The sequence below is a fragment of the Sceloporus occidentalis genome, unplaced genomic scaffold (genome assembly GCF_023333645.1).
Source record: "Sceloporus occidentalis isolate IW3139 unplaced genomic scaffold, rSceOcc1.0.p SCAF_18, whole genome shotgun sequence".
Taxonomy (NCBI): Eukaryota; Metazoa; Chordata; class Lepidosauria; order Squamata; family Phrynosomatidae; genus Sceloporus; species Sceloporus occidentalis.
The window spans coordinates 10225001-10240810 of record NW_028316998.1 but is presented as its reverse complement, the minus strand read 5'-3'; the positions used below and the strand labels follow the sequence as shown (position 1 = coordinate 10240810).

Below are 15810 nucleotides of genomic sequence, written 5' to 3'. Positions count from 1 at the left end.
AAGATTGAGATTAGTTTGACATATGAGGTAGTGCAAAGTGAGAACAGCAGGGGTCCTAGAACTGAGCCTTGGCGTACACCAATCGAGAGGGAAAGTGTTACTGGAAATGGAGACACTGAAGGTGCAATCGAAATTGTAGGATATATACCAGAAGAAAGTAGTATCATAGAGAAGAAGACCACGAAGAGTTTGGTGGAGAAGAGGGTGGTCCTGTTAAAAGTACCAAGGTCCAGTAGGATTAGCATAGGCTAGTGGTGCTTGGATTTAGCAGTGAGTAGGTCATTAGTAACTTTAGTAAGGGTGGTCAAGAACAGAATCAAGATTGAAGCGGGTCGAGTACAGAGTCAAGAAACTAGGTTAGTTTAGTGTATACAATTCATTGTCACTCAACCATTGCCTTATGCATTCAGCTATTTTAACCTCTGCCACCAAGTGACAATCTTGTGTTAACTACACATGCCATTGCTTCTGAAGTTACCTGATACTCTTAGAAACCAAACCTGCTTGACCACTTTCTTTAATGTAATGTTAAATAGGAACAATATGCGTCATGTTACCTGTATAGCTTGTTTCTCTTTGTTGTAAAGATTGACTAATTTAACCACTTCAGGACCTAGGGTTTTTCCTAATTAAAAGTCTGGAGGTTTTTCCCATTTCTACCATATGTTTTAACATGTTGGATGTGGACCATTATCTTGAAACCATAGAAACTTACAAACATAATGAATATTAGTCCTAGTGTGTAAAACACATACATTTATTTTCATAATGTTACATTTCTAATGAGATATTTGTACATGGTCTTTTTTACAGTTTTTCCTATTATCTTTTACAGTGCAATATGGGTAGAGATCCCATTGAATCTTGGATCTTGTGTAAATCAGTGATGTCATGGTGACACCATTGGACTCCTTATAACATATTCCTGTATCAGTGCATCCATAGGGCACTAAGGGATTAATAAAGACATTACAAACCAGTTGGCTTAGGGCAGAACCCCAATGTGCTCCACTTAGCCCTTTTGTGCAGTTGGAGCACCAACTCTCTGGAGCAAGCAATACTATCGAAGCCTATTTATTTCAATTTGAACAGTATCAAATGCCTTCTAATTTTTTATTGCATAGGGTCTCTTTCTTGCCTCAGAGGTTTGTAAAGATACTTCACAAACACTGTAGTATGATCAGTAATGCCAGAGCAAGAATCACGCTTGCAGTCATGCGACAGAATCAGTCAGTCAGTAAGAAGCTTTTTTAGACACATGTGACTAGTAGTATAAGCTACACAACTCTCTGCTTGTTTGAAAAAGGCAAGGCTCATATTATTTACATACATATATACCGTAGGAAAGTAACTGAAAAAATAAAGCTATGAAGAGAGTTTCCATTAAACTATATGATTTTCTCTAATTTGACAATATTTCATATGTAAGCTTTTAAAACAAAGCAAAGGCCCCAGTGAGATTTGAACTCACGACCCCTGGTTTACAAGACCAGTGCTCTAACCCCTGAGCTATGGAGCCTTTCACTGTGTGGCACTTTTCACCAGTGTAGGTGTGGATGTAGATGTGGATGTGGGTCTGGTATGATATGGTGCATGTATATTTTTGTGGAAATTAGTTCAAAAGTCTGAACAGATTCATGGTGGCATTTAATCCATTTAGGACCAAAGCATTCTATCACTTATGTTATCTTCTTGTTCAACCCTAATTGTATGAATATGATTTCAAATGAAAGCCCCGAGTATTTTGGGGGGGGTGGGCAACAAAGGGATTTTCCCCTTTTTCTAGAAGGTATATGAGATTTTAAGTGAGTTTTAAGTGACATCATGACTAAATATTCTCTTGCGATCTTTGAAGAAACCAATTCAATTTGCGTTTGCACTAGCCAAAAAAAACACTCTTAACTTGCATACAAAAGATTGCAGGAGAATGTGGTTTAAAAAGCTAGAAACTTGGAGATTCATCAGTCTGCAAGTTTATTACAAATTAAAAGTATAAATTGGAATTAAGTCTCATCTCTCATACCCATGCTGTGTGAAGTGACATGCAAGCCCCCCATTCTTCTGAACAAATATTAAACTTGTGCACACATACCAAACACAATTTGGACACATATTTAATTTTGTTTTTAATCCATTCCCAATGTCACCCTACAGATGGAGAAGCAGAGAAGTAGACAGAGAAGCGGTTGTCAGAGAAGGTAGGGTGACATCCATACATCTAATTTTTTTGGGAAATTTTCATATTGCTATTTTGTTTAGTTCCACAAGTCTGTGTGAACAATATCACTATAGTATAATTATTGTGGCTCTGTTTGTGCATATATACACACTTGTTAATATTAACAGTTTCTGCTGAACAAAATACTAATGTGGGCATAGTTCTGTATGTTATCGTACCTACATTATATTTCACATTGCCTGAATATTCTTTCAGAAGCATTTTTATTACTTTGGATGGGCATTATTTATGTAAAGAAGATTCCAAGAAAGAGTAGAAAATTTACATTTAAATGAGTCAAAACACCTGGCTGAATCTCTGCTGTGCACATTTATTAAAGACTTGCTGACTTGATTGAAAAATACATAGTTTTTCAGAGATAAGAACCAATAGATGAAGGGCAATAACAAAGACCCTCATATTTCGTACCACACTATTTAACAATAATATGTGGATTTCCATGTATTAATATCTAAGCATTTTTTTAAAATGCAGGTTATCCAGGTCATTGTGCATATCTGTAATATGTTACAATACCTAGGAGAAAAGTTATTTATCTTAAAATATCTCTGAATATAAAGAAATCTTTAGCCTCTTACTACAGCAGATGGTAGGCATTCAAATTAAAGCTTTAATACTGTAAAGAATAATTGTATACAAGCACCAGTGAGTTGGTTTGGAATGTTTAGCACAAACTATTATTTAAAATGTAATTAAATTAATATTATTGCCAACATCTGACTGAATATATGGTTCATAGGCCCATTTTAGCCTAAAGATCATTTCAAGAAAATCCCCCCAAAATGTAGGGCAAACATCTACATCAGGGGATCATACCCAGTCTTCAAATCCCATCCAGTCCCAGCAGTATGTACTGGAGGTAGATGCCTTCCTCTCTTTTAGTATTTTTACAATAAAAGATGTGATTAACACTACTATATTCCTCTCAATGTCCAGCCTGAGAGTATGAGGAGAAGGATGGAGAACTGCCCCCCAGGATTTTAGATCTACTACCAAGTGCACCTCCCAAATGTGGCCTTTTAGCCCACAAACAACCCGACAAACTGAGGCATAGGTGGTATCACTGTACTTGGAAGATGTTCCTTAACATATATTCGGGTGTTGTTTGACAGTGATGTATACCAGGAGCTATACGTACAATTTGTGTGGAAAAAAAAAATACTACCACAAACTTCAGCAAAGGCTGGTGTTAGAAGTTGTGCACGAAAAGGGTTAAAATACAAGCTTTTTAAATACCTTGGAGTGTCTGTTTTTAAAAAATATGTGGTTTAATTTGGTAAATTGAATTAGCCGGCCTTAAAGATGTCCCAACTAGGACATGGGTAGAAGGACCAGATGCCAAATGTGGCCTTTTAGGCCAAATTACATGACAAACCCATACATGGGTGGTATCTCTGTACTCAGGAGATGTTGTTGAACACATATTGTGGTGTTGTTTTGAAGTGACATATATCAGGAGCTGTAAATTTATTCCTGAATTACAATTTGTCTGAAAAAAGTTTGACAAAGGCTGGTAGTAGAATTAGTGCATGGAAAGGGCTAAAGCAGCAGCATTTGAAATACCTTGGTGTGCCTAGTTGTAACATACCACCCTTCACTGTCTGGAATTGTTTGAACTCTGTGCTGCTCATTTTCTTTGTCAACCACTAGTGGCTGCCCTTGCCACTCTAAAGCACTCAGACCTGATTGACATGTCCAGCTGCACCTTATTTCCTGGATTACACAGCCTTTATAAACCTGCCCAGCCCTTTTCTGGACTACCTGTTTTGATCCTGTACCTGATCTGTTCCTGAGTTGCGGCCAGCGCCCCACAAGTGGACTCCCAACCCGAGTGCCCTGCAAACGGACTCCCAAGCCGAGTGCCCTGCAAGCAGACTCCCAAGCTGAGTACCCTGTAAGTGGGAAATCTGCTGTGTGCCCTACAAGTAGGCAACCTGTCGTGTGCGCCCTATCCAGAGGGCTACCTGACCTGTTTTGATCCTGTACCTGATCTGTTCCTGAGTTGCGGCCAGCGCCCCACAAGCAGACCCCCAAGCCATGCCCCGCATCCAGAGGGCAACCTGCCGTGTGCCCCCCATCCAGAGGGCAACCTGCCGTGTGCGCCCCATCCAGAGGGCAACCTGCCGTTTGCGCCCCATCCAGAGGGCAACTTGTCGTGTGCACCCCATCCAGAGGGCCTCCTGTCATGTGCGCCCCATCAGAGGGCTTCCTGCCGTGTGCGCCCCATCCAGAGGGCTTCCTGCCGTGTGTGCCCCATCCATAATAACCATATTATCATAATCAGTCTGTTGTTTGTTTCTGTCCGTCTGTAGTATCCCCTGCACCTGGGCTCCTGCTCTACCTGTGTACCCGGTCCGTGACACTAGTTTTCAAAAATATAGGGTTTGGTGGAGGTAAATGTAATTAGCCAGCTTCAAAGATGTCCCAAATAGCACATGGGGGCAGAATGACCAGATCTGGAAAAAATGGTTTTGAAATAGCAAAACACTACTTGTACTTATTGCCCTATAACTTGCAAAGAAACATAAAAACATTGGGTATTTCTAAACTCAGGGCAAATAGAAGGATCTATTTAGCAGGTTTTTCATTAGCTTTTGTAGATGAGTTGTAGATGATAATTTTCACCAAATTCTTTTTTCTTTTATATAAGAAATAAGGTGATATGTTAAAAAAAAGGTATCTGAAGAAAGTCCTTCTTGTTCTGAAAAACAAAATATATAACTTGGGTGGGTACACTAAATGACAGAGAAGGAAAATACAGCTAATCATGAGCACCGCAAACGTCACGAAGGGTACAAAAAGAAAAAAACAGCTCGGTCCTTAGAGGGTTGAATGATGATTTCGTGTATAGAAGGCAAAAAGCTATCCAAACCTACCTGGCCCTATGTGAATAAGTTATTGCCCCCTTAGTTACTAAATCAACCAATTAACCAAATTTAAATGATAACTGGGTTCAATTTCACTAGACACACCCAGGAGTGATTACTACCAGCCCTGTTGAATCTAAACATCAATTAAATAGAACCTGTCTTGAACAGTGAAAAATGAGAAATTATGAGATATAATTAAACATAGCACGAGGTCTTCAGCACTACCTTGTCACTTGTGCCTTCATTCTCCCTTGCGCCTCTTTGGGCCAGGGATTATATTACAAAAATATACATCCTGGTAAATTGTCATATCCTTTGTTTCTGCTAAACTCAGAACTTTGTATGCTTAAGGTGTTGTTAAACACATGATGTGTCATTTACAAGAAATAACCTGTAAGCTTGTAATATCCTGATAAGGTCAACTTTCAAGCAACAATTTGTTGTTTAAATGCAGATTTAGGTGTTATCTATCCTATCATCACCAAACCACTTTTATGACTGCCTACAGCACACCAGCGCATCTTTGTATTCACGTAGAGGAAAGGTATCTAAGGATTCGTGTAGTGGCAAATTGGCTAAGAGAGTTGTGCATTAGTTATGTGGCACATTTTAGTGATAGATGTTGAATATGTACAAATACATCTAAGTACGTCCTACATCACAGAATACCTTATTTTCCTTGTTCATTCATAACTACTTTGCCTTCCTGCCCACTGACCTTTGTCAGGCATGTGCTGTTACTATGGACCCATGCAAAGTGCTTGAACTCTGGGTCTCTGCCCCATTTCAGAGGGTAGTGTTTGGACCAAGTATTGCCTTCATGGCAAATGCCTGAAGGCAGCCCCATAGAGCCAAACTGTATATGTGCAATGCCCATTTTGTGTTGTAAGTTCTGTAAGAAACCTATGTTTACTTAATTGTAAATATATATTCAAATTAGGCATAAGTGAAACATGAGTGTCACGAAAATTTGCTCTAGCCACATGACTGAACTACTAGAAAGCATCTGGAATTCTTGTATGATGTAGTGGGCACATGACATCTTAATGATATATCCTTGTGGAGATTGCCATAGAAGGTTATCACTTCATCCTAACTGATGTTGTAAAAGGATATAAAGACTCATGGTTAGGAGGGTAAGGTCACCTCTACCCAATGATGTATCCTGGCCTAGACTGAGTCTCGAGATCCCCCCCCTTCCCAATACTCAGGCGTTATTCTTGCTCCAAAGTGAATATTTCTGTGCCCCCGGAAATGTTAAATGTGTAATAACTTTCTTGTTTCGGTATTGTGACGGAACCTTCCGTCACTAGGGCTTTTGGAGGGGACTGATGGCTAGCCTTCTGCCTGCTGACAATGGTCTCTGACATTAGAAGGGGTTCTGTTCTTGGGGAAGTGGGTACAGGGACCCACTTTCTACTGATTTCTACTATTATATGTTTTACCACATTTTCCACACAGAGACTCAAAACTGTAAATGTCAGCGTGACATCCTGGTGTAAGAAGAAGGCTGATTATCTGGGTTGTGAAGAAATGTGTATTAATGTGTTAGGTGCTAGGTGTTAGTACTGCCATTCACTGTCTTTTGTGTACCGTATACTGCTGTGTATATAATAACTAAATACACAGCCAGTAGCTGTTAATCCTCTTAGCCCCTGTTAGCTGTGTCCTAGCCATTGTCGTCATTATATGTCTACCTCCCCATTTAATGTAATTATTCATGCCTCATGTCATTCTGTCCTTCGCCGGATATTGTGTTGGAGGATGTTATTGAATAAACTAAATCAAACTAGGCATATGCCAAGGGCGACAGGGGCAGGGGCGGCCCACCCAGTGTCTTGTTGCTCAAGCTTACAGGGGAAATTTTTGATCTCCCCAACCTCTGCTGGCTCAGCACAGCCTGTATGGACTTCATTAAAAGACATTTGATGTCATTTTTTTGCCTCGTTTCTTAACGGCCTGAAATGTAGATACTTTCTACCCTTTCTCCTCCATCATTTCAAGAAGCATAACATGATGTAACTTAACATGGATGGAGTTTGATGTGATGTCACCACCAACATCTGTCTGGATTTAACATTGTAATCAGTTGTGGCAGCAGATATTTGTATAATCATAAACATGGAAAAAAACTAATAGTTTTATTTAGAACACTGTGGCATTGCAAATTATATGAAATATATATATGAATAGTAACCTATGTGGAGATGTTAGATTCTCTAGATTCTGTTAGATTCTCTAGTTGCTACTGTAATTATGTATCTTCTGTATAAGTGTGTGTTAGTGAGTATGAGTAAGTGTTTAATTTAAATAAGTGTGTTTACATATGTTGTATGTTGGAAGGGGGTAAGGGGCAAAGAAGGCACAGGCAAGTTGTTTGGGGGCAATAAAGGCACAGACCAGCTGTTGAAGTTGGGCGGCCCGGGGCAATTTTCGAACGAGGGCCCTGTGGTTTCTAGTTACGCCCCTGGTCATATTTACAGCCTAAGCATTAAACATTAGTCAGTTTAGCATTATTTCTTGGCAGAATACTTACTGAAAACCTGACAAATGACAGATAAGATTATATTCATACCAGAACACAAACTTATACTATAAATTCCTCCATACCAAAATCATTATGAATTCACCATAAAACTAGTGAAAGATTTAGGATTTGTTATCATAGAGATGACTGGTAATTTAAAAAAATAGTAAACCAGTTAAAACATACTCCTAGTCTGTATAATTTACTGCAAGAAAAAATGTAAAAGACTTTAATTTAAAAATACATTTTGAATGCAAATTAAACTCAAATCTGGTCTTACTTGACTGTTTTTTTTTAATATATTTTGTAAGCAAAAATAATTCATAGGCAATTTTTCAACTAATTCCAGCAAAATCTGTAAAAGATTCTGCACACACTTTACTCCATTTGTTTCAATCTATATTTTTTGGCTATGCGAATATAACGTTATATATTTTATTTATCTTTCATGGGTTTCATGCATTTCTGCTCATTATTGTATACATGAAGAATTGTAATATCAGTATGCAGGCTAGGTGATTCCTTCCAACCAAGTGAATGTAAAAGTTGAAAGTCTGCAACAACTTTAATGAGTATGACTATGAGACATTGGAAGCAATGATCTTCTAGCTGCTTCAGCAAACAATTTACAGCTGTGCTCCCAGGCAATCCGTTATTAAACCAATATATTGTTCAATTGGATAAAAAAGGTGGCTTTTTGGCTACTTTTTTCTAAATAATTGTTAGTGCTTACTAGGTTTGCATTTTCCGTACTTCGACTTTTTAGTGGGTTTTTAATCATCTTGTTTAGCCTAATAGAAAATTTGCAAAAAATTCATAACATTTGGTATTGCAAAGCATAAGGATCATAATTGAGTTAGTAATGCATGCAGGACTAAAAATATTATAAAATCAATATGTAATTGGAAAAAATAACAGAGAATTCTTAAGATTTATGAAGATATTTGATTATAAATGCCTTGGATATATGGGGTCCTATTAACTGTCGTTTGTGCACAAGGAGTGTATGTATCAAATGATTTGATATTCATTCGAACAAATAATTAGATCTGCTAAACCCAAAAGTAAGACACTGTCAAGTGCAGTGATGTACTTACCATACCTGGGAACTTTCCAGGTTTTGCCCAGAGACTCCAAGGGGGGATTCTAGGTAGCCAGAGCCACAATCCCCAGGTATGGTTTTTACCTTTAGGGCTGCCCTATTTCTTATCTAGAGCAGCAACCTCAATCATCTCTAGCCCCACTGCACGCATTTAAGAAACAGATTGCCAGGATATGACTTCATATGCCAGTGTGCTGTATCTTATAGATCTCCCTTGTAACCGGCCCATTGTGTGGCAAGAGATTTTTGTACCATTGGGACTACGGCCATAGTCCTGTACCTACTTCAACAAAGTTTGAATTTTAAAGATATATATATATATATATATATATATATAATTATAAGACAATCCCCTGATATTTGAATATTAATTTAGAAAAAAAAAAGCCTGAATATAAGACTATTCTATAAGAAAAAAGTTTTATCAGTAAATATCAATTCACATGTAAACTATTTCTTTATATTTAATAAAAACTATGATTGAGAAAAAATGAATTTTTTGTTTTTATTTCCTTTTATTTGCCAACCTGCCCCCTAGTTATGCACATCTGCCCCCAGGCTTACCACTCTGCCCCCTCAGATATGCCTTATAGCCCCCCATATGCCACTCTGCCCCCAGATATGCCTTATATATCCCTATATGCTACTCTGCTGCCCTGATACGCCACTTTGCCCCTTGATATGCCTTATACCCCCTATATGCCACTCTACCCCCCAGATATGCCTTGTACCCCGTATACGCCCCCCAACTTACCAATATATCCTTAGATGTGTCACCCGTGCTCCAGATTTCCCTGGCGTCAAGTGGGGGCAGCTGGCGGACGTCTGCGCGATGCGCGTAGACAACCTCCGCTGCTGGCCGGTACTTTCACCGGGGCTTCTATGGTAGAGCACCGGAAGGTTGTGTCAGGCCGGCGCTCCGTCATAGAAGCCCCGGCGGAAGTGCCGGCAGTAGCGAGGGTTCCCTGTACACATCGTGCAGATGTCCACCGGCTGCCAGAGAGGAGGATCCAGGTCCCCGGCAGCTCTGCGGGAGATCTGGATCTTAGTCTTGTAGTCAGACCTCTATTTGAAGCCTGATTATAAGACGACCTTGAATATCAGACTATAAGACCATTTGCTCTGAAAAAAATCTCATCTTATATTCAAGCAAATACGGTATATGGTTTGGAATTCATCTCCCAGACTAAATTCATACATTTTTCACTTGTTGCAGGCAAAAAAACCTTTGTCAAGAATCAATTTCTACAGGAATTAAACATGCCATAGATAACTGAAATAAAAGTACGATTGCAGACAGGCAATACAAATTAGACTAGTGACGATTGAACTTCTCAATCCCAATATGTGGACTGTGGCATAAAAGAGAAACCACTGTGCTACTCCTACACCAAATTATTTAACACTGAATTGGGATTTACATAGAGTTATTTATTACCACATCGTATCCACAATCACAGTTAAAAGGATGTCTTTTTATCTTTTCACATATAAATGTAATTATGTTATTTGTTTAGAATTTAATTAAATTGGCTCTTAATATTCTTAGCAGCAAAAGCAAAACATAGACATTAATTTACCACAGGGGTAAAGAGACATCAAAAGAAATAAAGAACACACATAACAATAAGCATGATACTGGCTATACCACACCATCTAGACCCCCAGGGGTACCTGCTACAGACACAAGCATGATTGTTGTTAACCAAATTTACGCACATTTTAAATTACAATAGTTTTAGATCATTATAAATTTCAGAATAAAGCAAAAATGCTATGCTTACTTATTTGATGAATATCAAGCTGAAAATGTGCTATATTGTAAAAAGAATTTCTAAAGAATTTAATAGTTTATGTCTACCTTTATGTTATTCACAATTTTATAAGAACTATAGAGTCATTTTGGAGACTGCCCGTTACCTCTGCCAGGTGTGTGTCTTGGAACGAAAATTATATTTTGGCTCGGAAAAGATTAAGCAGCTATTAGTAAAAATGTCACTTCATTCACCTTATGGTGCCTTTTAATAGTGCAATTACAGAATAAAGATGTATGTCCCATTACATTTGTGTCAAGCAGCCTTAGCCCCTTTTATTTAGCTTCTCTCAAAATGTATTGGTCAAGACTCTTGAGTATAGCATCTACTCCAAAAACAAATTCTTGTGTTCCAGACACATTTCCAAGAACTCGATTTTGTAACGACTCTTGCATTTTGTTAACCTAAGTCATTTTCTCATTATAAACCTTTTTTTTTGTAGAAGGCAGTAAAAATAATTGTGCTGTAAGCCAGCGGCTGAGATCTGTAAATGATCTTTTAAATGATTATCAATGTACAAAACGATCAGAAGCCGGCACACACAGAACAGGGCCAGCCATCTGGTGACATTATCTGATAATGTCGATAATGATTATGAGGGAAGCCAGTTTGTTCTCCGAGGTTAAACAACATACAAGCCAAAATAAAATCTCAAAGTCTCAGAGCTATACAGCTGCCCCATCCTATTATATATGCTGTAAATTCACTTTAAATCCTACCATACATGATCACAATCCATATCATTTCCTGCAACAAAAAGTTGTTCAGAAATACAATTTTATTCTATTTGTTCAGAAATGCAAATAGATCACACACTACTTGGTATAGTAGAAAGCGCCTCATATAGGGGTCTGGGCACATATATTCCCCTAGGTCAGACCAATTTTTTTAGTTTTTGCAATAATTACTGTATTTGCTCAATTATAAGATGACCCTGATTATAAGATGACCCCCCAAAATTTGAATGTTAATTTAGGGAAAAAGCCTGAATATAGGACTACCCTATAGGAAAAATGTTAAATATTACCGTATTGTGGGGGTGCGGCCTATATTCGGGGTCTAGCGCCCGACGCCCGGGACATGCAGTTCCGGGCGCCGGGCAGGCAGCAGGGTTAGGATACAGATCCCCCGCAGAGGTGCAGGGGACCTGCATACTACTCCCCGATACGCTTAGACAGCCTCCCCTGCCAACACTTTCCACGGGGGGTGCCGGCACGGGAGGTTGTCTAAGCGCATCGTGCGGATGGTCACCGGCTGCGGAGGTTGTTTACCCGCATCGCCGCAGCCAGTGACCGTCCGCACGATGCGTTTTACCTCTGCCCCCAAGACTTACCAGAGCAGACTCCCGGGTGTCTTGGGGGGCCGGCGGGAGACATCTACGCAATACGCGTATACAACTTCCGGTGCCGGCACATCAGCTGAGTGCCGGCACCGGAAGTTGTATACGCGTATTGCGTAGATGTCTCCCGCCGGCCCCGCAAGACACCCGGGAGTCTCCTCTGGTAAGTTGAGGGGGGGCAGAGTGGCAGCATATCTCGGGGGGGGAGGGGGACAGTGGCAGCATATGTCGGGGGGGAGGACAGTGGCAGCATATCTCGGGGGGGAGAGACAGAGTGGCAGCATGTTTTTTTGGTGCTTTTTTAAAGAAAAAAACTTTTTCTTTAAAAAGCACCAAACTTTTAGGGTGCGGCCTATATACGGGGGCGTCCTATATCCGAGCCAATACGGTAATTCACATGTAAACTATTTTTCATATTTAATAAAAACTATGATTGAGAATTTTTTTTTTTTTAATTTCCTTTTATTTGCCAACCTGCCCCCCAGTTATGCACATCTGCCCCACTTCTTGCTTCTCGTCCCCCAAAGATATGCCTTGTACCCCCATATAGGCCACTCTGCCTCCATGATATGTCTTTTAACCCCCATTATGCAACTTTGCCCCCCCCAGAAATGCCTTTTAACTTCCTATATGCCACTCTGCCCCCCAGATATGCCTTATACCTACCTATGTGCCTCAATGATATGCCTTTTAACCCCCATTATGCCACTCTGCCCCCCAGAAATGCCTTTTAACCCCTATATGCCACTCTGCCTACAGGAATGCCTTATATCCTCCATATGCCCCTCTGCCGCCATCCCCCAAACTTACCAATGCTTCCCCCAGACTCGTTCCTCGTACTCCAGACTCCCTGGTGTCTAGTGGGGGCAGCCACTGAACGTCTGAGCAATGCACGTAGACAACCTCTGCTGCCCATTAGTTCCGCCAGGGCTTCTATGACGGAGCACCGGCATGACATGCCCTTCCGGTGCTCCGTCATAGAAGCCCCGACGGAAGTGCCGGCAGCAGCGGAGGTTGTCTGTGCGTATCGCGGTATATTCAGAGAACACCCTAATAAACAGCTTACACTTTACCCAGTGAAACCATTATGTTCAGTATAGGTTTTTCACAAATACCTGGTTTCTGATGATATAATGGTACAAAGGAAAACAAAAAAAAACCTTTTTCCCACTATTTCCCTGTATATGCCAAGCCAGGGTCAACACCTGAATCCTCCGGGCCGCAGGGGCAGGATCTTAATATGCCCCACTCCCTGCCCATTTCCCCTTTAAATGGGGGTGTTTCCCGCGATGTCGCCAATTGACGGCAGTGGTACCGCCCACTGACCCCTAAAGTCAGCGGGACTGCCTACGAAAGTCAGCAGGATCTGGACACGTACCGCAAGGATAGGCTCCAGGCAACCAGAGCCCACAAGTTCCCAGGTATGATTAGTAACCCCTCTTTAGAACACAATGTTTGAGCTAACAAATACTGAAAATACATACTTTTCAATTTTATGTACACCTTCATAATCTGTGGAAAATATTATATTAATTATGAAAAACGAGAAATGTTTTTAAGAACATATGGTATATAACATTTTCTATATAGAACCTTCTATTTAAACTGGTTTATATTTGAGAAGCTGTGACCTGCTGAGTCAATGAAAGGGAATGTAATTACAAGTCTACATCAATCTTTCAGCTCCTGTAGCCAGAAAAATGAATTAATTGCAATAATTACAGTAGCATTTTTGTGAACGCAATTAAATATTTAAGTACCTAATTCACTTGCATTATCTTTCTCAGGCTTTTATAAAATAAATAATAAATAGGATAATTCTACTGAGGAAATGAGCTTATGTTTGGCATTGTATGCAGGTTTGTTCATCAATAGTATTTAGATAAAATGCACTTAGCAAACTTAAAATAAATTTTAGTTTTAGCTGGATCGCTCAGTGGGGTTGTGTATAAAGTGTCTTTACTTTTAAACCTATGGTTTGTGAATAATTTATAGAAATTATCATAAGAGAATATAACTGCGGTATTATCCAAGCAGAGTTTCAGGGCAGGGTTAAGCTCCAATGTCAAAGTAGGTAAGTGAGGATGTAGATATGGGCTTTCTAGGATCACTGGATATGGGTGGCTACATGTTAGGCTTTTGTGATTGGAGCAGGGCTCCGGTCCAGGCACTAAGACAAGGGAAGCCATACTTAGGGCTGGCGCTACCTATAGGCAAGCTAACCACCACCCTAAAGCACAGATCTACTGGGGGTGGACTGTCCTAGAAAGAAGTCTTCCTACCTTCTCTGACGAACGCTTCTCCTTTCCCATAGCCCGCTTCTTTTCTTGCCTCTTCTTCTGTGCTGTTATGCTGTACTATTGTCTGTGTCTGGATCACTATAGAATGATAGGTGTCATGCGTTACCACCCTCTGTGGCAGTGCACTCCACTCGTGAAATTAAGTAAATGTCCCTGATTGGCAGAATGGGAGAAAACGTGGTGAACCTAGTGCCACAAGCTCTTCTAGAGCCACACCACGGTGGCTGTGGTGTCCCGACACAGAGGAGGAAGGTGCAGCTCTAATTGAGCAAGCACCTTTTTTTTTTACATGTACTCACTGGCCACTTTATTAGGTACACCCATTTAATTGCTTGTTAACACAAATAGCTAATCAGCCAATCACATGGCAGCAACTCAATGCATTTAGGCATGTAGACGTGGTCAACTTGCTGATGTTCAAACTGAGCATTAGAATGGGGAAGAAAGGGGATTTAAGTGACTTTGAACATGGCATGGTTGTTGGTGCCAGACAGGCTGCTCTGAGTATTTCAGAAACTGCAGATCTACTGAGATTTTCACGCATAACCATCTCTAGAGCTAACAGAGAATGGTCCGAAAAAGAGGAAATATCCAGTGAGCTGCAGTTGTGTGGACAAAAATGCCAAAACTCTGAGGAATATTTGTATGCAACGAAGAATAAAGGCAGTTCTGAAGGCAAAAGGGGGTTCAACCCGGTACTAGCAAGGTGTACCTAATAAAGTGGCTAGTGAGTGTATATATATATATATATATATATATATATACACCGTATTTGCTCGATTATAAGACGACCCCCCAAAATCTGAATATTAATTTATGAAAAAAGAAAAAGCCTGAATATAAGACGACCCTATAGGAAAAAAGTTTTACCAGTAAATGTTAATTCATGTAAACTATGTGAACAATTTTTTGTTAATAAAAGCTATGATTGAGAAAAATATTTTGTTTTTATTTCCTTTTTTAACAACCTGACCCCCCAGTTATGCACATCTGCCCCCAGGCTTGCCACTCTGCCCCAGAAATGCCTTATACCCCATATATGCCACTGTGCCCCATGATATGCCTTTTAACCTTCTAAATGCCACTGTGTCCCATGATATGCCTTTTGACCCCCTATGTGCCACTCTGCCTCCAGAAATGCCTTATACCCCTATAGGCCACTCTGGCATTTAGGGGGTTAAAATGCATATTATGGGGCAGAGTGGCATATAGGGAGGTTTAGGGCATTTCAGGAGGCAGAGTGGCATATAGAGGGTTAAAAGGCATTTCTGGAGGCAGAGTAGCGTATAGAGGGTTAAAAGGCATTTCACAGAGCACTCTGCCTCCAGAAATGCCTTATGCCCCCCCATTTAACACTCCCTCCTCCAAACTTACCGGTGCTTCTGAGTACCCCGGTGTGAGTGGTCCGGGCAGCGTGTAGAGCTATACGCGATTCGCGTAGACAACTTCCGCTCTACGCCAATCGCGTAGAGCTCTACACGCTGCCCGGACTAAGCACCGGGGACTCAGAAGCACCAGTAAGTTGGGGGGGGCATACACAGGAGGATCCAGGTCCCCTGCATCGCTGCAGGGGATCTGGATCTTAGTCTCATAGTCAGACCTATTTGAGGTCTGATTAT

General features: G+C 40.4%; 1 non-coding gene across 1 annotated transcript; it reads right to left on the bottom strand.

Annotated features, from left to right (window-relative positions):
- Positions 1-1446: 1446 nt before the first annotated feature.
- Positions 1447-1519, bottom strand: TRNAT-UGU (transfer RNA threonine (anticodon UGU)). Its single transcript has one exon. It is a non-coding gene; the product is annotated as a tRNA-Thr (tRNA).
- Positions 1520-15810: the final 14291 nt, after the last annotated feature.